The sequence below is a fragment of the Athene cunicularia genome (genome assembly GCF_003259725.1).
Source record: "Athene cunicularia isolate RWA chromosome 7 unlocalized genomic scaffold, athCun1 chr7_part1, whole genome shotgun sequence".
Taxonomy (NCBI): Eukaryota; Metazoa; Chordata; class Aves; order Strigiformes; family Strigidae; genus Athene; species Athene cunicularia.
In genome coordinates, this window is record NW_020799107.1 from 25,448,635 (window position 1) to 25,470,877 (window position 22,243).

Here is a 22,243-nt window from a genome sequence, read left to right on the forward strand (position 1 = left end):
TTGGGGTTCGAGGGCATATGTGGTGAAGAGACAATTGAAAATTATTGGAGCACTTTACTTGGGAAGCACTTGGTACATTGCAGCTCAGAGTGGCATGAGGGGAAGGAAGGTGTCCAGAGGACACAATCTTTAAGACTACATATGCTCAAGAACCTCCTGAGTTTTATGTTTTATTTCCTTACTGGCGGCTCTACCAGAAGCTGTCACACACTCTGAGCTTAATTTAAAGGAATCTTTCTAAACTCATAAAAGATACATTTAGGATGTCATCTGTATCTGCTTTTTAGACTCTTGATGCCAAATTGCCCCTTTCCAAACATCACCATGTTCCAAACCATCACCATAATGCTAGGGGGAGAAAAATTGCAATTCACAGTTGGGAAGGTTATGAACAGGAAGGCAATGCTATGAATAAAGTGCTAACATGAGGCTGGGGGCTGCTCCTTCAGCCCCTCTGAGGAATTGCTTGCCCAAGGGAGTGTAAGGCTCTGTTCACATTTCTTTTCCAGCTGACACAGCTATTTCTTCCCACCTGCTCATCATCACCTATTGGAAGTTTTGTCTTTCTCCGATCTGCCTGCTTGGTTGCTGGTATGATCCTTCCCCACTGTTTCAGCTGCAGTTGTAAAGCTTTGCTAATTGGACCCATTCATTTGAAAGGCACCAGCAGTTTGGATGGATTTCCACTGGGCGTGCTGACAACCGGCCAGGAGCAGTTTGGGGGCTGTAATGAAGAGCTGTCCCTGCTAGCTGGAGAAGGTGGCAAAACAGCACATTCAGCATAGCACTTCTCCAGTTTTAGAGCCACAACTCGATCTTTGGTCCTTTTTCATCATTTACAAATGGACTCAAGACTGGATCAAAGATCTAGGACCTGATTCTGCGGAGTATTGAGGTCTCTGGCTTTTTCTTCCATATGGTCAGCTCAGAGATAGGGCCATCCACAGCTCTTGGCACCCAATTTTAGAACAATATTCCTTATTCCTCCAGAATTCCTTTGGCTTAGGATCAGAAGAAGAAGCCAAAATAGGGATAGTATATATAAAGCTATGTGAACCTCTTTAGAGAACTAGCAGTCTGCTGCCTGTCCAGCTTCGCCCGTCACTGAAGGGAGTCTCAGCTGTTGGAGGAGTTTGCCCTGGAGCAGATCAGGGAAAGCTCACACCAGCTGTTTTGGAGGCTGACCTAAAGAAATAATCGCTTCCAGCTAAGGGACAGTAATGAACTAGTGGGGATCTGTAGAAATGTTGCCACACAAGCCTTCATGGAGTTTGTAGAGGTTTGGCTTCACTGTGAAAGTGTGGGTATTTATCTGGTTTTCTGAAGGATGCTTTCTGATAAAGATTTTTTTGTGCATCAAATTTTCCTTCAGTTGCACTGGCTGTTACTCAACACGTTTTCCTCCTTTGTGGGTTGTAAGTGTGGCCAGTGTTATTTCCAGCTTTTCATGAGATAACCATAAAAATGAGTTTTCAAACTCAGCAAAACAACTTCTTGGCTGTGGGTTTGTTAAATTTACCTCTTCTTTGTGAGGCAGTTGAATGCTTTTAGGTAGCAAGCTGCTCTGTGCAGTTCAAGGGATTTGCATCTCTCTTTTCTTCCCTCTCCTTTTCCCCACAGCCCCGTAATTCCAGAAGATGAGTTTTGGAGGATTCCAGAGGACGAGCCCTGGGAGGACTGCATGGGACTGGCTGGGATGCAGCTGGTGTGTGCTGTCAGTGCTGGCTGGGAGGCAGGATCCCGGCCAGACACAGGAACTGGCTCCCCTCTGGAGACTCAAATAGGGCTGGGCAAGGTAGCCTGGGGCAGGGCTTGCCCTAGTGGAAGACATGGCTTTCCTGAGCAGTGGTCTGGATGTGAGTTTCATTGTGTAAGTGAAATGTGAGTGAAAGGAAAAGTTTTCACTGGCCTTGGCTTTGGCCTGAGGTGCTGTGCAAGGAGGCTTGGAGACTGATGGGGTGGGAAGGAAAGAAAAGGCTATTTGGTCAAGGTCTTCCCAACGCCTCAATGAAGCACTGAAATTCCTCACATCGAATTAATTGGAGAGAAAGTGAGATGGGAGAAGTGGAAAGCTCAGATGATTAAATAGTGGATGACTTCAGACCTTTCAGAAAATTACTCTCCTAACTGGTACTGAAGGGCCATTGGGGAAGTTAGTCACCCCTGGCTTGAAAACTGGTTCATCATTGCAGAGTATTGCAAAAACCAGCATACAGACCTGTGTTGGTGGGTCTACAGTGACTAGAGGAGGAGGCAGGCAATACCCCCACCATCCATGGCAGCCACCACCTTGGTTTCCCCTTGGAACAGAAAAAACAGCTGAAGGTGTATTACAGATGAGAGTAGCACAGGGGGGAGAGCTACAGTTTAGAGGTGTCTAACAGGCAGTTTTACCCAGGGTCATACACAGAGAAATCATTTCCTCCTCTCTGTGTTGAATTTCTTTGCCTAGCTACAAGAAACGCTTTCTAGAACCAGCAGCTTAAACCTGGGAGTTCAGCTCCATGGCAAATACCGCAGCTGCTGAATTTTGGATGGTACCAGACTTTGCATTTCATTATCACTACATTTGTTATTGTGATATAATTTTAAAACAGCATTTAAGATATGTTTCTAGTCCCAGATGTTGACAGATCTGGCCAGAGTTTTGCATATTGATAGCTGGATTTAAGCTAGTCTTTCATGTTAACATGTGCAATAAATCTGTCACATACAAGTAGATGTTGCGGGGCCTTTGGCTCTCCGCAACAATTTAGTAAAAAACAAAATCCCCAGTGAAGCTGGCTAAGCATGAACTGTGGCATTGCTTTCTTGTTGGAGTTATCCATGTGCTTTGTAAAGCAGGGACCCTCATTCATCTCTTGCAAAGTCTTCACAGAAAGACTAAAGTGGGGGACAGTATTAAACATTTTGCCTTGAGAAGGGCTCATGCTGTATTACAGAAATTGCATGAAGGAAAATAATTGCTTTGCTTAAAATTCCTCCTTCCTCACCGTCTCAGGTGGTCAACAAGGAATGAAACAAGTTGTTTCTTAGTGAGCTTTGAAACAACAACCTGCTATGTTTTCTCAAGGTCTTTCCATGCTGTGTTTTACCAGCAGATCAACACTTACCTACCTCTAGTACCTGTAGATCAGAAGATTGCCAGGATGCAGCGCAGCCACACTGCAGGCTCCCACTGTCAGCAGATCAACTCTGATCTCTTCATTTTTAATGAATAGTTTTAGCAGTTATCCTGCAGGGCTCAGTCAGAATTGGTCTAAATTTAGGACAAAACTAAGAATTGGAAAGAACTGTAATCAACAAGTTAAATAGCAAAACTCTCAAAAAAACCTGCTAAAACACTGTTTTAGTGCTTAATTAAAATTGTAATATGCTTACAGTAAGTAAAAACCTAAACCAGAATGTAGCAATTCAGTTGGAGTGATGAGGAGCTGCAGTTGGAATCCAGCAGCGTGGCAACTGGCAGCCAAGCTGAAGACACAAAAATCAAGCAAACATCACTTTTTGGATTATTTTTTGTCATTGCATATGTTGTTCAGTCTGCTTGGCCTGTCCTGTTCAATCTACCCATGTGTGTAAGGAAATGAAGTTGAACTGACTTGTGGAAGACATGTACTCTTCCCAAGCTGCAGCTTGGTTTTCTTCTTGTTGCAGACTCCCAAGTTAGCTCCAAATTACTCTTTTCGCTAGCAGTCAGCCCCCTCAGTCCCACATGCTGATCTTCCCTCCCCAAAAGTCACTCAGACTTCTCCTCGATGACTTTGCCAGCCCTCAGCGCCTTGCTTATTCCTCCTCTCATGCAGCCTCTCTACTGCCAGCAACAGTGTGTCTTCTTGGGGGTTGTCCTGGGCAATGCTGCCCACTTCCCTGAAGCCAGAAAAGCTTCTCACCCACAGGACTACCATGTCTGGGCAGAAATCACTGAGAGACAAGTATCTGGGTGGTAAGAGGGCATCAGCCCTCACTTACTTTGGCTCTGCCTTCTTGTCACAGCCTTGTATGGCCCGATGCATCTCCTGTAGGCAAATCAGTTCATAAGCACAGGGGTAATCCAGCATCTCCATGTGTCCCTCCAATCTATCCTGTGGCCCGTTTGCTGCCTACAGTCAGCCCTTGTGTTGTGCCACGTCAAGCTGCAGGGACTTTGGGACTGAAGCCCTACTGTTACCAGCCATGAGGGCTCCATTTGTGCAGCCTGTGGCCCCAGCCTGCTTTAGTTTGCTTATACATTATTATGGTCAGGCTGCTCCTTCCCGCCTTGCACTTGTGCTGAAGGCTCTGGAGCCCTCCCCTGTCAGTCAGTTTGTGAGTCTTTGTCTTTCTCTTGAGGAGTGGGAGAAAAACACTCAGATTGTGTTCATCGCAGTACTAGTGTGTGGTCAGTGAGCTGCATCTGCCCCATCAGTGTGGTCATGGCAGCCAGTGAAATGGGACTGCTCCTCTGCCAGCAGTGCTGGCACAGGGCCTGCTGGTCAGTGGGGCTGGCTCTGTGTCCTCCCCAGGCTTGACCGGGATGTTTTAAGAGCTGGTGTCAATGTTTTGCTGGGAGATCTGTGTCAGCTTCTGAATCTGCTGGGTGAGGAGCAGCAGGCTGCGTGCCTGGGCAGAGCTGCTCCTCCCGACACAGAGACCTGTGCTAGTGCCCTTGGTGGGGCACTTTCTGCTCTTTCTTCATCTGCTTGCCCGGCCCCAGTGACCAGGTCTCAGGTAACAGGCCTCTCTCAGACCTCGCTGTGTTATGTGCCCAACTACAAGAGAAGTTTCTTCAAGTGGAAGTCAATTTGGTTGCTTTGAGCTCTACCCAAATCTGCTTAGAGCTGCTTGGAGCCTTTGTTCAGGCTCTTTCTCTGATTAACCTGTGCATCAAAAGGCTCTCCAAGTAGGCCTTCATGCTGTCCTCACCAAAGACAGAAACCTCTCAAAGGTGCTGTGCCAATATGGAATTTTCCTGCCCAAGTTAGAGGTGAAACAGGCCAGCAGGAATTCAGCAGGTGCCAGGAGCTGCTGCTTTCCAAAAAGGCGAGTGACTGACAATCCTGGCAGCTCCCTACATGTGAGGCTGTGCAGTTTAGCTCCTCCTGTGCCCTGAGCTCAGCAGGGGCTGGCGGATGCTCATATGCCTCTCTGGGGGCTGCAGCTCCCAGGTCCCAGCACTGGCTAACCCACTCGTGTGCCATTCATGGTCTGTCAGCACCAGCTTTGCTTCTTGATACTTTATACAGCCCAAAATCTGCAGAGCTAGGAGAAGAAAGTTTCCTCTTTCCACAAAGTGTATTTAATATGCATTTTCTTCCTCTTTTCTCATTGACAGGCAGTGCCATTAGCTGCCCTGTTATTTCAGGGCTGGCCAAGGGAGCTGTGCTGTCCCCCATCTCATCGCTTCCTTGGAGTAAGGGGAGGTTGGGGCTCTCCCACTCTGCCCATCCACAAGCACCTTCCTGGAAGCTCTCCTCAAAATCAGGTCTCCTGCTCCTCCAAAGAGCACATCCCTCATGAGACCAAGGATTTGACATGTTTTTTAGCAGCCAGTCTCTTTGTGGGGATTAGCCAGCCTGGGTAATGTTTGCATTTCACTCTCTGCTCTCTGCTGGCTATGGCTTTCCTTTTGGAGCTAATGTCACTATTTTTCTTTACTTTTTTCCCCCCATAGGTTGTCCTGAGCACCTGCATTCTCTGTATAAAATAAATAAATGGCAGGCAGATGGTCCATCCATCTTCTACCAAAACTTTGATAGTGCCATGAAGAATCCCTCTAGGCTAACAGTGCCAGTATAGCCCTTTACATCCCTACTAGAGGACTTCTTTGGCCCTTCTTTGCACCATCATTTTGTACATGCTGGTTAAAACCAAAGGGCTTGTGCTTCATTTCTCACAACCTGCAGCACTCCTCAAGCTTCTGTAATGCGGGCTCCGAGTTCCCTCTTCTGTTTGAGCTGAAAACTATTAAAAGCTGTTGAGAGCTTCAGAACCAGCTGTTTTTTGTCTAGGAGAGTCATTTTTTTCCATTTTTTTTACTGTGTTCACATCACGGCTATGGAGTGAAACACTGCTCTAGTCTTCTCCTGTCAGCCCTCACTTTTCCTGACAAAGTTGGGCTTTTAGCTTTTCCATAGAAACCTTATCTTCAGTGCCTTTAGTCCTAATGCTGTTCATTGTTCAACATCCCTTGAAGCCAGGGATTTGGGCTCCTTCCTTTGGGTTTTTGCTTCTGTCTTAGCATTTCTTAGCTGGTGTCACTGTACTACACCTCCTGGGGCCCACTGACCTGCTGGGCTGAAAAGGAGCAGAGAAGTCATTCCAGTGGTTTTAAAAGATGCACCTAGACTGAACCTGCTCAACTCTGAAAGTTTTGAGCCCCTTTTCAGCTTTTTAGAGGAAGAGCAGGCACTTTTCCATGTAAAGTTGTGTTCTCATGACTACTGCATCCTGCTCTGGCTGGGAGCAGATGCTGCCAGGTCAGAGCAGCTCTGCCATTCTGGGCACTTTGCTTCTGCTTTCCTCTGGCTCTGCATTTCCTGGCTTGAATTCATCTGCTCTGGTCTTCTGTTTGGTGGGTCTCTCGCAGTAGTGATATTTACTCCAAGGGAGCCATTGCCTGTAACAATTTATTGGACCGGTCTCATGATGTTACTTTTGGTGACACCCATCATGGGGTTTATTTTGCCTTTTCAGTCTCCACTGTTGTTCCAGGGTTCTTCTGTGGTTTCTGTTGATTCAGAGTGTCAAGTTTTTGCCAATTTTGTCTTCTTCATCATGGCTAACCATTTTCAGTGCTGTTCTTGGAGTCCAAGTGCCCTTCACGCCACAGATCTGCAAGCTAAGTAAACTTGACGAATCATTAGGGCAGACTTTGACCTCTCCTGTCTCCATCAAAGACTGGGATTAAATTAGGTCCCTTTGATGAACTGAGCTGATGGGCCAATTTGGATTGCACATGTGGTATTATGAGCCTCATGGTGCTTATGATTAAAAGACATAAGAGAATGCAATTATTTAGAGAGCTACTGGGAGATTGCTGTAACTCACTAGTCACTTTATCAGAATAAAAGAAGAGCCCGATTCTGCAGGATGGCAGGCAGCTCCTCAGAAGTGTCTTGGAGCCTCTAATTGCTGGGGGAGGTGAGAGACACGTTCATCTCCTGCAGGTTTTGATGTGTGTGATAACACTGCTGAGGGCAGGGGAATGTCACTCCAACCATTTCTGTCCCCAAGACACTTGCTCCAGGAGTAAAACCTTTCACACAGGTGGCTTCTTTATCTCTTTCTACAGTTACTTGGGGTTTTTTTCCCCTATAAACTATAGTTGTCTTTGTATCAAGGTGGAGCTCATCTGGGTTTCTTTGCTGGACTCTAATCAAATCCTGACCTGCACAGGAAGCTCTGTGCAATCTAGGCTGACTCCCTGCATCAAATTTTCAAGCCTAGGGCTGGAGCCTGACCTTGTAGGAAAATTTCTGTTAGCTTAGGCTCTGCATCAAGCCCTGAAGATGGGGTATGTCTGACTGGACACAAATACAATTTTGCCCATTTTTTTCTCGCAGGTTACTGAGTCAGAACTGTATTGCATATGTAATTGTAGCAGGGCTATTCTTCTCTTCTTTTTTTTTTTTTTTTTTTTTTTTTTTTTTAAGAAACATTCATGCTGCGTTTTAATTACAACATTTAGAATGTGTCCAAATAGCTTGAGCTCAAATTGATCTTGTTTTTCAGCCAGGAAGCTTGTTTTTCATCTATTATAATAATAAATGTGCTATTGATAATAGTTTAGGTGCATTACAGCAAAGCTTTCTGTTATTCATCAGCTCTGGAGGGCCAAAATTTTCTTATTATCTCTTATTGATATGACAGTTTGCAAATATTTAACAAACAAATTACCAGGTTTTCCTTGTTCCCTCCAAGTTTGCAATCTCTGTCTTTTTGACAGCTGAATTCAGGATTAATGATGATCTTGTTTAAGACGATTGTTTGCTAGCAGGTTTATTTCCTAAACCTATAAAGTGCAGTAGGAGAACTAGAAGTGGCACTTTGAATTAAATCTCATCCTTGAAGCAAATTTTTTTTATCTTTATTCCCTCCAATTCTCCTAAGCAGAAATCGGATTTTCCTGGTAAAGTGCTTAGACCTGTTATTAATTTCTTAGTTTATGTAGTCATTTTAAATATAGAAGCTTAACATGAAGGGCTGGCAAAAGGAGCTGTTTTTCTCTCCTAACCCTGAGCTTGCTAGGTCTGTTCAGATTTTAAGTGCTTTAAGAGACAGATCTTCTCTGAGCACAAGCATGGGAGCAAGGAGACCACCTTGAGCTTCCATAGAAAAAAGAGATCCAGAAGGACATGCTGGATTTGGTCCTCAGTAAAGCACTGGAGGTGGCACTGGGAAATACTCAGTCCAGGTCCTGGGTCTGGTAAAACACATCCACACTCTGCAGCAGCTTCCTCTCCACCTGCTCTAGGTCTGAGCACAGAGTAAAGGGTACAGAAAGGGCTGAAGTGCCAACATCTGCCTGGGAAGATTGTTTGTCATGTAGATGACTGTAGATGAAGCAAGGACGTGCTACACCCCATGGGAAATCCTGGTGCATCCCCCAGCGGGACCAAGGGCATCTTCTGGGGGAAAACACAGCACCAGAATAGCGACTCAAAGGAAGCATGAAGCACCCTCTTTGGAGCACGTGCTGGGCACGGGGCCATTTCTGCCCTGCGGTTTCTGACCATGGGCTTTGCATACACAATACAGGAATTCAGTAGTGTGTGAGCCAGGCTTTGAGGATGAGAAGTGAATTTGTTCTCAAGTAAAATCACCTTTTGTTAGCAGAAAATCTGTGACTTGAGTTCCCCAAGGGAATAATGTTTGAAAATCACAGATGATTAAAGGATAATGCATTTGAGGGGGTTTTTTTTGGTTCGTTGGTTTTTGTGGTTTTTTTTTTTATTTGTTTGCCTTTTGGGTTTGGGAAGCTGGATGCCACACCCAAGTTTCTCCACAACTGACCTGGCCACAATTTTTTGGTTTAATGCAAGAAAATCTGAGACTCTCCTTAGAAGAGGAGCCCCCAGGAGTTCTGAAATACCAAACATCACACCAGAAAAAATGACTAAAGCTGGCAACTTGGAGTGTAGCATATCACATTGGTCTTAAGCAAAAATAAGCCAAATCAAACAAGGCTTGATGGAACTGAATAAAAGCAAGCAAGCACCACAGCTTGGCTTGAAATAATGTATTAATAGAGAGTGTTTCTTCATTACTTTTTATTTGATAAGCAGTAAAACCACAGACTCGTGGGGAATACAGTTTGTATGTGCCCTCTGCTAATTGCCCGTCTCCATTTGCAGTGTAAGCACTCATTACTCACTTCCTTGGAACTAGCAGTGGCCAGCATGGAGCAGTGAGGGGAGGCACAGCTGTGTATTTCAGCATGCTTGCACATGTGTTTTCAATTCTGGAATAATCCCCATTATATAGACATTTTAGCCTAGTATTTAAGCCTTCATCTCACTTCTTTTTAAGACTTGCTTAACACTTTTCCAGTTGATTGATGCAGCATCAGTCACAGTAATATGCCAGCTATGATGTTCCCATTAATAACCACCAAGGAGCTGGGTGGCTCAGGGCCCTGAGCTGAGCGTGGGTATTTTCTCTGCGAATGCCATGGAGGATTTGCTGACCACAGCAACTTGCAGATGTGCAGGGCAGCAGCAAGAAACTGCTCATCATTCGGTCCCCAGGCATCTTCCATCTTGGGAATGTGCCTATACGTGTGGTTACATTTTCAGCCCTCTTCTTCTGTTGGGGGTTAAGACTTTGTGAAAAAACGGCCTTACATGCAAGTTCATGAAGTGCAGCTACCAGCTGGACACACCAAGGGTAAACTGACTCCAATTACCTGCTTCGCTTACACCAACTGCCATGTATTACAAATCAAACCAGCCACAAGGAACCAAACTATTAAGCTGCTTTCTCATAATCATTAATTATGAAGATACCATCACTCATGTTTGTAATCTATGAACTGTCCTGTGATAACTGATTTCTTTTTTTAGTTCAGTGAATTGTGGTGGTGAGGCTGCAAACACTGTTGGCAAGCAGTTCCTGTGGGGACCAACTCCTGCAGGTCTGAGCTGGTGAAACTCCCTTTTCGTGACATGAAGCCAGCACAGTGACCTTGCAGGTGCAGATTTACGTTCCTCTTATCCTGCTGGCCACCCTGACCAGTCTGGGAAAAGCCCAATCCAAATGTGTCCTGCTTAGATGGTCTGGCAGGAGAAGGTCAGGCAAGTATTTGATACCTTGACAGTCAATTTATGGAGAAGCTTTCAGGCCAAGAGGGCATTGCTCCGAAGACTTTCTCTGGCATGTTGAACACCTCAGAACTTTGCTGGGATCCACCAGTCTGGATACTATTTTCCCTCTCCTGCTTTGCTATCTTTAATGTGTTTATTCTCAATGGGGCAGCTTAGTGAGAGAGGCTCTTATCCCCCTCCCAGGGCAAAGGCAGTGGGTATGGGGCAAACCCCATACTTCTTCAGGCCTCCCTCAATGCATCCTGCTGAACTTTGGCCCTCCTTACACATGTCTGCCCTTTCATGTCGCTGGAAAGAGCAGCAAAATGGGTAAGAAGAGAAAAAGCCCTCTAAAATTGCTCATCCCACCAGTGTCACTTGCTGCCCAGGTTAGCCATGGTCTGGAGACTGAGTTACCAACGGGATTTGCTATCAGAGCATCTGGGACAGTCTTGCGCTATTTTCTCCCTAACTGCTTTCCGGACAGATGTCTCCCAGCTGATTGGTCTCCTCAGATGTGCACAAGTCCATGTGTGTGATCAGATCACTGATAAATGCTCCACAGCCATGTCCCAAATCTCCCCTCCCCGAAACCATACCTTCCATGAGATATTGATAAATGAGATCTTTATTGGCTGCTGGGCTAATTAAATAGAAGTTGCATCAGCTTCTAGCTGACAGGCTCTAATTGCTCCTGAGCACATTTTGAGCAGTCCAGATGAATAGGAAAATAAAAGGAAAGACTGTGGATTGGATCCAAGGATGTATCTGACTGTGTTGTGCTTCAGATGAGCTGGAAGTTTGTCCCAGCTTTCCCTAGGGAATGGGGACAGGACAAAGGCTCCTGTGCTGCAAGAGCACACAGGGATGTGTTGTCAGAAAAGCCAAAATTAACATAGATAACAAAAAGGAGAAAATATTATCCTGGTTTTAGATAAGAATTTCTGAAGTCTTCTCTTTGCTCCAATCTCTAGCTTTGGCCTCAGACAGCCGGTCCCCATTGCTCTGTGCTTCTGTTACCTGTCTGTCACACAGGACTAACAACGCCTGCTGCTGAGGGCTGAACTGTCTCGGATGCTCTAGCACAACATGAATCCCTGAGCCTGAGGGGTTTTTTTACCTCCTGTCACCTCAAAGTCAAAAGGCAGCAAAAAGGGGTGTCAGGCACTCAGCAGCTCCTGCAGCCAAACCCAGTCCTGTGCAGCCCAGCTGAGGATGTAAGGAAGGATGGTCATCTCCAGCAATGAGGATGTTGGGACTCTGAATCTGGCCCTTCGTGACACACCGTCCTTTGAAGACAAGAGGTGCTGCGTGTGTGCAACACTGCATGCTAGCTGTCAGCAAGGGGTGCAAAGCCCTCCTGGCCTCTTGCTGCCGTTCCCCCGTGGAGGAGCAGGGCTGGGGTCCGATTTGCTTCTCTCCTCCAGGCTGCTGCCAAAACCTCCAAGTGGGAAGCATGGATGGTTCAACAGGAGAATCACTAACAGCAGAAGTTGCTGGGTACCCAAGTTTTGGGTTGATCCAGGACAGAGCTGGACCTGGTACACAGTAGATCCTGGCACTGAAAAAATTAACTGAAATTAATGGCCAAGCCCTCACTGACTTCAGTGGTGTCATGTTTTCCCCAGTGGACTCTGCAGGCTATATCTGGGCACATCCAGCCTAAGAGGCTTGTCCCATGTTTAATTTATGGGGTGATGAATGAGTTCTTCGCATACAATGCATTTAATTCCATTTTGGCCTGATTTATGGTGTGATGTGAACTGCATGTGAAGTTTTTAATTCAGTAGGTGGTGACTCTGATTCAGTATATGGAGTGTGACAGAAGAGGTGATAAATTTGATTCCAAAAGTGATGCATCAATTTCAGTGTGAGGTGCATCAAATTTATCACATGGCACATTGGTTTCAGTGCGTGACACCCCAGCACCAGGCCAGTTAAGCAGCATAGCAGTGGTATCACCAGTGGTCGCCACATCCACCACTTCCTCAGAGTAAAATGGCCCTTGCTGCTGGTCTTTTATTCAACCTTGCAGGACTTGAAGAAAACCAGTAAAATGGTTCATCAGGTGATGGTCAAACTATTCGTCTTCAATTTAATACATGCCCCTGGTAGGGTTTCTGATATCCCACCTGATTTCAGGTCTCAGGAAGATGCTGCTGCTCCTGAGAATTCCAGCACCAACCAGGAAATTGGCATCATATTGGGTTCATTTCATGACTCAATATCTTTGCTTTTAACTCAATGTCTGGCTGATCCACATTGCTGAATGAGGATGTGGATTCTGAGTCCTCTCTGGGAGAGAGAGACTTTAACACTGGACTGTCTCATATCTGTAACCTTTGAAGGCTATTAAAAAAAAACACCTGGGGAAGACACCTCCTCTTCTCCCTCACTCCACACTGAGGATGCTTTTGGAACAAGACTTCACAGCTGAAATAAACCCACATCTTGATCAGGGGATCCTAATGGCGTTCAAGCAGCAGCAGTTCGGGACTGATGGGACTTGGTGCATACAGCAGGACAGCCTGGGGTGTGCTGGGTGCCGAGGGGGCTCCCACTGCCTGTGGTACCCAACCCCTTCCCCAACTTTGTGCCCCATGAACACCAGCACTGCTGAATCCAGACCCAGCCCAGTGGAGTGTGGCAAGTCGCTAGCGCAGCTGAGAAAGACGTGTTGAGAGGGCTGATGAAGGGATTTGGTGACAAGCTGAGCGGGAAGTAATTACTTTTCTCCTTCTCTCTTGCTCTTACTGCCACAGCCTCTGTGGCAGCGAGGATAAATGCAGTATATTAGCAGCAGTGAGTGGCAGATTCACTGAGCTGCAATTTATAACACTGTCCTCCCCAAAGCCTCATTGGAGGGCATTATGAAGTTAGCTTTGTAAGAGGGGATAAAATGATGAGAGGGTCACTCTGGAAAAGCATTTGGAAACCCTCAGAATAGGACCTATTTTCTTCTCTCTAAGCCAGGTAAGTCTCATTGAGCTGAACCCAGTGGAACTCTGGGGGAGGGTTAGTGGTCATGCACCAGATATTAAATTTAATCCAGTGAGAAGGAGAAGATGTTGATGTGCCAGCCCTGTCTGCCACCACATTTAATGCATAAGGATGGCTGAAAAATCTTCCATCAAAATGTTTTGATTTTTCTTGAAGGAAAAATAGAAAACTTCTACTGGGAAAAAACCAAAACAAAACAAAACCAAAACAAACCACCAAACACAACAACCACAAAAAACAATAAACCCCCAAGGTAGAAAACTTATGGCTGAGAAAACTTTGTCTTCACACTATTGATAAAGGGTTGCTGCTGTCAAAGGGGATAAAGAGGAGGATGTTTTTCATCAGCCATGTTAATCTGATCTATCCCTGCATGCAGGCTTGTGTGGGCAGATAAAATAAAACAGATCCCGATACGCTGAGGAGCCAAACTCTATCTCAGTTTCCAACAAGGGACTCTCAGCCATCTGGATGAAGAGGCTTCACTTACAGCCCCGGTGAAGGGTGTCAAGCACTGGGGACAGACACTGGGATAACGTGCCTCTGGTCTGCCTAAAGAGAGATGTTTGCAGTCTTGATCCGTGCTCTGGGCTCCCAAAACCTCTACAGTAAACAGGTCACACTGCTCCCGCTGCTAACAGCCCGATTCCCGCAGGGAGGGGAAGCTTTCACCCCAGTCCTCCACTCTCCAAAAGGGTTAAAGACCCCCACCTAGCCATACTTTAAATGGTTTAAAAAGTCCAGGGGAGAGGAAATGCTAAAACCCCCCATTTCAGTAGCAAAACCCCCTCATGAATCTGAAGTACTATTGCAGCACCACCTTGAAAACAACTTTTTTAATGACCAGGGTAGGAACTGCTGAATCTGGGAAGTTGCTGTGCCAGCTCCTCCATCTCCCAAGCACCCCGGTGAGGAGGTATGTGCGCATCTCAGGGATGCTCCTGCCGCTGCCCACCCACACCCCACACCCCCCCACCAGTGTCTGAGCCTGCTGGGAGCTGAGCGGTGTGGCTTCTGCTCCCGCATCCCAGCTGTGGGGTGGCTCACCAAGCCCCTGGCACAGACGCTTCTGCAGCACTGTGCAGTCACCCTGCAGAGCTTCCCAGCTGCCAGAACATCTCAGTTGTGGAGAGAAGTGTGTAATTTATATCTTCGTTTATTTGTTTTGCATGGGAGACAAGGCTGCTGGTTTATAATGTTGAACAACCGTTTTAGCTGAGTGCAGTAGGTCCCATAAATCAATCGCCCTCTTCAGAGCATTAACCAGTTGCCAGGAACCAGTGATTTTATGATACCTTTTCATGTTATTCTGGGGGACTCTGGGGCCAGAATCTCATCTGGTGAAACTTGGTCTCACTCTCCAAATCCAGATGATTTACATTAGCTATCTGATGCTGCTATGAGATACTGCAAGTATTCTTACACAAATACTTTAAAAATCTTATTTGGCCTAATTTTTACTGAAGGAGGATTCATACATTGCTTCATGGTGTTTTAAAATACATTTGACAGAGCATTTCTTTATCTCAGGTCAAACTGTATGTCCTAAACAAATGCATCTGTCACTCTGAAATAAGTCTGGGCCAAAGCATTAGCAGAAAGGAGGTCCCTTTCCAGTACTATGTACTTCAAAGGCTACTGGTCCCAGTTAGCCAGGCCTCGCAGGGGCTCGATTTCCTCCTGTCTGCATTGATGAGGCTCTCAGTAGACATCATGGTTTTCCTTCAAACCCTTTGTCTATCATCAGCTTAACAAAGGTGAGGCTGCTGGCGCGGCTGTTGGGATGGCTCCTATCTTCTCCTTGGTTTACTCTTCTCCACTATCTCCATCCGTCCATCACCTTTTATTTAAAGGGCAAGATTCTAGGGTGGGTACTGTCTTTCTTTTCTCACTTTTATCCCATTTCTTGAGTGACAGGCTTTTGTTAACTTGCACACAAAGGGTATTTCTGTCCATGATCAAATGGGTGTGGTTGAGCTAATGTTTTTCCAAGCTGCTTAAGGGTGAGCCCCCTTATTTTTATTTTAAACTGCAGTTTTTCATTTCTGCTGACTAAAGAGAAGTTTTTATGCCTTGTGAGCCTGCACTGGGCACCCACATGGCCTCTCAATGGGGTGGAGATGGCTGAGGGGGGTTTCTGTACCCTCCTGCCCTGTGGGACCTGTCACGCCTCTAATGATCAGATGGTCACTCCGCGTTGTTGGATTTCCTGGAGGTGTTTGAGACCCTGGTGATTTGCACCATTTTGTCTCACTCAATTTTCCCATACTGCTCTGCTATTAATTTTTTTTTACATAGAGAAGAGGAGGAGATCTGAAGTCTCTGGATGAAATTCATCCCCTGCAGCTGAATGAAATGCACACTCAGCTGGACATGGGTCTGTCCTGGCTTTTGGAGTATTTTCTGTGCAGATAGAGCTAAACTTAGTTTCATGTGTAAAATTTCCCATTCACCTCAGAGGATGTTTCACTTAACCAGTAATCCACAATGATGAGATTTCTATGAACTATAGGACCCAGGAGGCTTGAAGAGAGTATCTGAGTATGTCTCTCGCTTTGGCATGGTACATTCAGGAATGGCTGGGGTCCAGGCTGATATCAGTACCTCTGCTTTAAAAAGATTTAAGTTATAAAATTTGGGCAGTTCCTTGGGGTTTTTTTGAATCAGCTTTCCCCGATTTCCACCACCAGCATCTGGCTTGGCACAATTTTAACACACAGCTTCAGGTTGCAAACAGAATTTAAATTTTCAGACATACGATGCTAGCTTTGTAAGTGGTAATTGCATCAACTTAGGATCAATGGAGCAGAATAATATCTGCCCACTAATAACAGCTTAATAATATTAATAACACTGGCCCTGTCATGAATTACTTTAAAATAGGGATTGTAGGATAGTAATGTAAACATTGATTTTTTCTTGGGACAGTATTGTAAATTAGATATAACTCTCTTCAGTATGTAGTTGATACCAGACAATGCAGAAAATGTATCAGATTACCTCTAAGGTGGGTGGAGAGGGAAAAAATGAAGGCATTGGGGAGGTGATTATATAAATGAAATGATCCTGGACCAGAAGCTGAAAGCTCAGAGCTGCACAGCACTCAATATTGCTGCCATCCAACCTGACCCAATTAATAACATATTAGTGCAGGACAGGTCTGTTCAATGGTTCAGGTCTGTTAATTGAAATAGTGTGATTAATGGCATTGAAAGAGATGAGGAATGCTGAGAAAAATGACGGGAGTCTGCAGCTCTCTGCTGCAGCTGAGCATCGCTTGGGGCTGAGGGAGGTGGGGGGCAGCTGTGCTCCTCGCAGAGCCCGGCCTTTGTGTTTCAGCACCCTGTGGCTGGGCTCTGGCTCTGCTTTTAACCACCTTGAGATCCCACCAGCACTCTGCTCTGAGCTCGGTGTCAATGCCAGAGTTGGAGAGATGGCAGCTGGAAGGACCAAATCCCTCCTCAGCCTTTCCCATGGACACGGGGGAACCACATGCCCTTGGTGGCACTGATGCCCATGTGGTGTCCACGCCAATGTCCGGGCTGCATCTGGCTGCTGGGGCTGGGCCGAACACAGAGCCACCATTCTCATGGGTGCCAGCACCCGCTGCCACTGTGCGGGTGGAGACATCGAGACCCCAGCATCAGCGGGGCTTTGTTCCCAGGAGCTCACACACACCCAGCATCTCTGTTTCCCCTTCTGGAGGCCAATTTTTGTGTTGATTCCAATTAACCCCAGTGCTGATGTCTCAAGGACAGCTCTGGAAGCAGCTTTGCAGAAAAGCAGCAATTTGGAAACATGTTGTGGGGCTGCAATGGCACCTCAGAGTCCAGCCTTAATTACAGCAAAAAAACAGACAGAGCTGTGCAATGACTTGAGCCACTGTCATTTGCAGAATAATCTGGCTGCAAGATTACCTCCTGCCATCTTGTCCTTACATTGGTGCCTCTGCTTGAACACAGGGCTCAGCATGGGTTAAGGTGTGTGTGATGCACACCCTGGGTGTTTTCCTGGCAAAAAACAAGTCTTCCCTTTCTTCTCCATATTAAATATGCACCCTGCAGCTGGTGTGTGAGTGTTCTGGGGAGGCAGGCAGAGGGCTTTGCTTCCAGGGAGCCAGGGCGAGCAAGCAGCTCATCCTAAATTGTTGCCCCCTGGCCACAGGGAATGAAGCATTATTGCTTCAAGATCTGCTCTGCCCTGGTTCTTTCTGGCATTTCCATTGTCCCCATGAAAGTTGGGTGTGAGCTTGTCTCCCCTGCCTCGGGGCCAGCCGCACACCAGTGGCTCCCTCTCAGCATGGAGCCTGCCATGCAACCCCGGGAATTCACACTCAGTTTGAAATGCCCAAATCCAAAGTTTTTGGAGGATGGTGTGGCTAATGGGGACAGTCCCTGAGCCTTCATTCCTGGCAGAGGCTGCATAAGCCACAGCAGCTGTTTTTGGACTGTCAGAGGCAAAGGGACAGAACTACAAAAGCAGCAGCAACACCGGGGAGGAGCGGGTTCAGAGGCAAGTCAAAGCATGGCTTTTAACTTGGGGAATAATAAATGAATAGAAAGACCCACAGTGCCACAATGAAACATCCCTTAAATCCTTTGTTTTCATTTTGGATGATAAAGGAAAATCATTAGGGCTCAATTAATCATGAAAGACAGGGGTCCTTCTGCATTGCACTGGCTTGAGAAAACAACTCCTGTTCAAGAGCACATCTTCCCCATCCAGTGTGGGATCATTAAATATCAAACACTGTATTTGTGCTATTTGCATTGCCTCTTGCACCCTTGTGCGGGATGAAAACCCTGCAGCGATAATTGATGTACATGGTTTTAAAGGCACTCAGCTCTCTGCCTTTCAGAGCTTAAAACACAGAGAAATGAAGGGGAAGCTCTGAACAGCAGAGGCTGCCGGTGCCGCTTCAGCAGTTTAGTGCGATAAAAGATAAAAGAAAAAGGGGAAGGAGTGACAGAGGAGTTTAGGTGACCCTGACACGGGGAGAAAAGGGTTTGGGGCACATTGCCTTTCCCTTGGGGATGGAGAGGAGGGAACAGGGTAGGTGACAGTCACCACCAGACTTGTGGTCAGATTCAGCCATGCTGCCAGTCCCAGCATGCCCCTGGGATGAACTGGTGTCTCCTCCCTGCCATGCTGGGGGAAAACTTTGCTGCATCAGGCTGTGCACATGTACATGAGGTCTTTAAATATTCATAAAGAAGTAACAGATGTTGAGACAATGGGCAAGACAAACTCTGAACTGAGAAGGTTCCTGAAGCCATTTGCATGCTGGCCCAGCTGCAAGCCCTCACTATGTGACTGGTGGGACCCTTGGTGGTGCCAACATGGGGCTGTGGTTTGGGCTGAGCAGACAGAGGACAGCCCAAGAGGAAATAAATAGTCCATAAAAAAATGTCCCACAGCAGAACAGTCTTCCCCAACCTCTCTCTCTCCCCAGACGTGGCCATGCTGCAGGCTGCAATTTGTTTTTGTCACCATGGGAAATGTAAGGCATAGCAGCTGTGCTTTACTTACTGCATTTATTCCCCTTCCCTCTCCCTTCATTTCTTTGCTGAGACTGCAAATAAAAGAGCAGAAGAGTGGGTCTGTGCCACTGTCACTGTGCTCAAAGGCAGGGAGGGTAGAGGCCGCCAGGAGAGGCTGAGGTGCCCACAGAGAAGAGCCACTGTGCAGGGCACGGAGGAGAGACGAGCACCTGGGTCTTTGCCGTGTTTTTAGCACATGAGAGCCTGTGCAGTGGGGCAAAATGAGCCTCTCCAAGCAGTCACCTTGGGGAGAGGTTACGCAGGGTTTCAGCAGGAGGTCGAGTATGGGATGGGGTTGGGTACCAGCTCACCTGTCCATGGGGAAGGAAGATGCTCATGCTGTCACAGGTGCCTCTACAGCTTTGGGAGGAAAAGCCTGTCTGAGGCTGCCCAGACTAAAGCAGAAGGGACCTGCCATGGCTCTGGCACTCAGGGATTTCATTCCTTCCTCTCCGTGCAATTTTTTCCTTCCTTCAAGCAGAGACCACAGCAGCCTAAACAAATAAGCTGTAATGTAATTTTAAATATATGCTTTGAATTCACATTTAGAGTGCAAGCCATAATATTTTTGTTTATTATTTAATTACAGAGTTTGTAAATGTAAATGGATTTAGACCTTTCATTTTAGGAGGCTTGAATTACCTTCCATTTCTTGTTTAATATTCAGGTGGAAAAGCTCCCATGTCTGGCTGCAGCACGTTTGGGGTGTGCAACACAGATGGGTGAGCTGGGCATTTTTACCACCCTGTCTTCTCATTTGTAGATGTTGGGCCAAATTGTGTTTTACTGCAAAGTGCTTAAAATTAATTAAGTGGCAGAGCGTAAGGAGCTGGTTTCAGTCCTTCTTGCCCCAGCAGCACTTTGCAAACTGTGATAACTTCCCTGGTGAAAAGCAGGAGAAAATTGGGCCCTGGCTTGGCAGACTTTCCTTTGCACCTGAAAATTTAAATCCCATCTTTCTGGGTACATTATGCTATTGGAAATTGTTTGCCTAATATTAACCATGTCAGACAAATCCCTGATGGTACAAGGCTTGAAATCTGGGCTCCATTCCTGCATGGTACTGGGACCATGTGTCTTGTTTTAATCAAATTATTCAAAAGGCTTGAGCGTGTGTGGGGGGCTGGTGCTGGAGTATCCCAATGATCTGCCCCGGTTCAAGATGACTGAGGCCCCAAAATGCTGAAAGCTGATCAGAAGCTGCTTTTGAGGACTCATATCTGACCCCCCTTGCCCACCTCAGGGTTTGATCTTCACGTTTCTCTGCTTTGGTGAATGCTAGGCTCCCAAAATAGTGGCTTTTCTGGGAGGTTTTACATTACTTTTCCTCTATTGAAGGTTTTTTCAGGGGGACTGCACCTTTATTTCACTGTGATGGGCTCCTCTCCAGCCAAAGGTCCTGGTGCACCCCAGGGGATGGTGCTGGCTCTTGTGCCAGGACCCGGCAGAGGTGCTGCACGTCCAGCCGGCTCCTGGGGCCTGCAGGGTAACCCCCAGTGAGCCGGGGCTCCCACGCCACGACCCTCCCGGACATGCCACCAACCAACGGGGCTGTTAATCAGAGGAATCGATTTGCTGCCCAGACGAGGTGCCAGCAGCAGCGTTACTGCCCGGGAGTGAAGTGTTTATTTAGGGAAAACCCACTGCTGGGTGTTTGCATCCCCCAACCCGCTGAGCTGTTCCAGGCCGTTATCACCAAGCACCCGGTGAGGTGCAGGCGCTCGCCCCGGCAGGCACAGCAGTGGTGTGGGGGTTTGGGATGCGGTCCTGGGGATCCTTCCCTGCTGCCCCCCTGGTGTCCACCACGCCGGCTCCGTGATGGGGTCGAGGCTGGTTTGGGGATGCCTTGCTTGTCCTCCATGAGGAGGGGACACAGCCATTTTCACAGCTCAGATGAAGCCTCAGATAGAGTTAAAACCCTGCTGAAGGCAAGCGCGAGCCTGTAGGCTGTCCTGGCTGATATCACAGTCCCAAAAGCAAACTGCAGCTTTTCTCACTACAACCAGAGAAAAAAAATATTCTTTAATTTCTTTTATTTCTTTTGAACTGTGTTTAACTCAGGCTGCTCATTGCCTGCAATTTCCATCTCCTCACACTTCTTCCCAGCATCAGTGATGTCTAAAGGCAGACGGCCAAAGCTGGGAGCAACTCTACAGAGTTGCTGCACACCCATGCATTCAAAACCTTTATTTACCATGCAGGGAGACCCCAGCCAAAATCAGGGAGGGGATCTGCAATCACTTTGCTACCCTGTCAGGCATGTATATTCTCCCACACAGCTTTTGAGCAGCCTGTTATGGATAACATAACCTCTAGGACAATTTTTTGTAAACACAACTCCTGCTTGTTCAATGCTGAGTAAATAATTTCTCCATGAGAAGAGTCTGTGGAGGGTCATGCCAAGATTGGTAACATATTCTTTGGGTGTACACTAAGGAATAACTTTTCTCTTTCCTGAATATCATGTTTTAACAACAGGCTGTTTGTTGGGTTTTTTTATGTTTAATGTTGTATGTTTTAAACCGCTGCATTGAAGCAGATGTACATTTGGGTTCCGGATAAACAATGCAACATAAAGTAACAACCAACTAATTCCTATCCATCTGGATTCACCATATAAATAATCAGAGCAAAACACCTTTAGAAAGGAGGGTGAGGGGGCTGGGCCCATCAGCAACAACATGCAATAAAAGCAAAAGAAGACATCAGAGTTTGCACGACAGGTCCATCTTAATCACTCACTGCAATTCAAGAACACTAAAAATAAACCTCCTTCAAGTTTTGGCTGTTTACACAGCTGTAGCATAAATATTTAGATTTGCGAGAGAAATGCTTGCTCAGCCAAAATCGTTCCGAGATCTTTGGCGTCAGCAGCGGGGGGTTTAGAGAGGCCCAACATTTCCTTGAAAAAATGAAAATCGATAATAATTGAAGCAGGGAGCATTGTTTCCGCAGCAAAGCTTGGCACTTATGTAAAAGCTCATGTTCTTTGGGGGTACGTGAAAAACTCCCTGCGAGGGCTGGTAAATACCATTACAAGCTGCAGAACAAGTGCCGTGTACTGGGACCTTATTTACACGGCTGGTTTGGACACGGGGCAGGCGGTGGGGAGGAGGCAGCTGTCAGTCTGAGGGCTGGGGGTTCTGAGGAGCCACAGGCACCTCCACAGAGCAAGTCCAGCCTCTGGGACTGCAAGGGGCCTCTCTGGTGCATTTTCTGGATGTTGGGTGCTCTGTGGGGTACATGTCTGGCATTGCCCTGCCCAGGAACCACCCTATTTCCACACACCGTGGTTTTCTCCTTGCATTTTGCTACCATGAAGTTGACTGTGGACCCCAGATCATCTTTTGACCACTTCTTGCCAGGGGAAAGGGAAGGCTTTCACTGCTTTCGAGTATTATGCAGACAGGTATGGCATCC

The 22,243-nt window shown here is 46.7% G+C and overlaps 1 protein-coding gene across 10 annotated transcripts in view; it reads left to right on the forward strand.

The window, feature by feature from the left end:
• The window catches only part of SLC15A2 (solute carrier family 15 member 2), a 79,449-nt gene extending 58,149 nt beyond the window's left edge, over positions 1-21,300 (forward strand). For 9 of the 10 annotated variants that reach the window (XM_026852823.1, XM_026852828.1, XM_026852821.1 and 6 more), the window contains one exon: positions 510-19,367. The gene's annotated coding sequence lies outside the window, so the exon portion shown is untranslated. Of the gene's footprint in view, positions 1-509; positions 19,368-19,490 lie in introns of those variants that run through there. The other variant, XM_026852822.1, reaches the window with a different exon arrangement.
• The last annotated feature ends 943 nt before the right edge of the window (positions 21,301-22,243 follow it).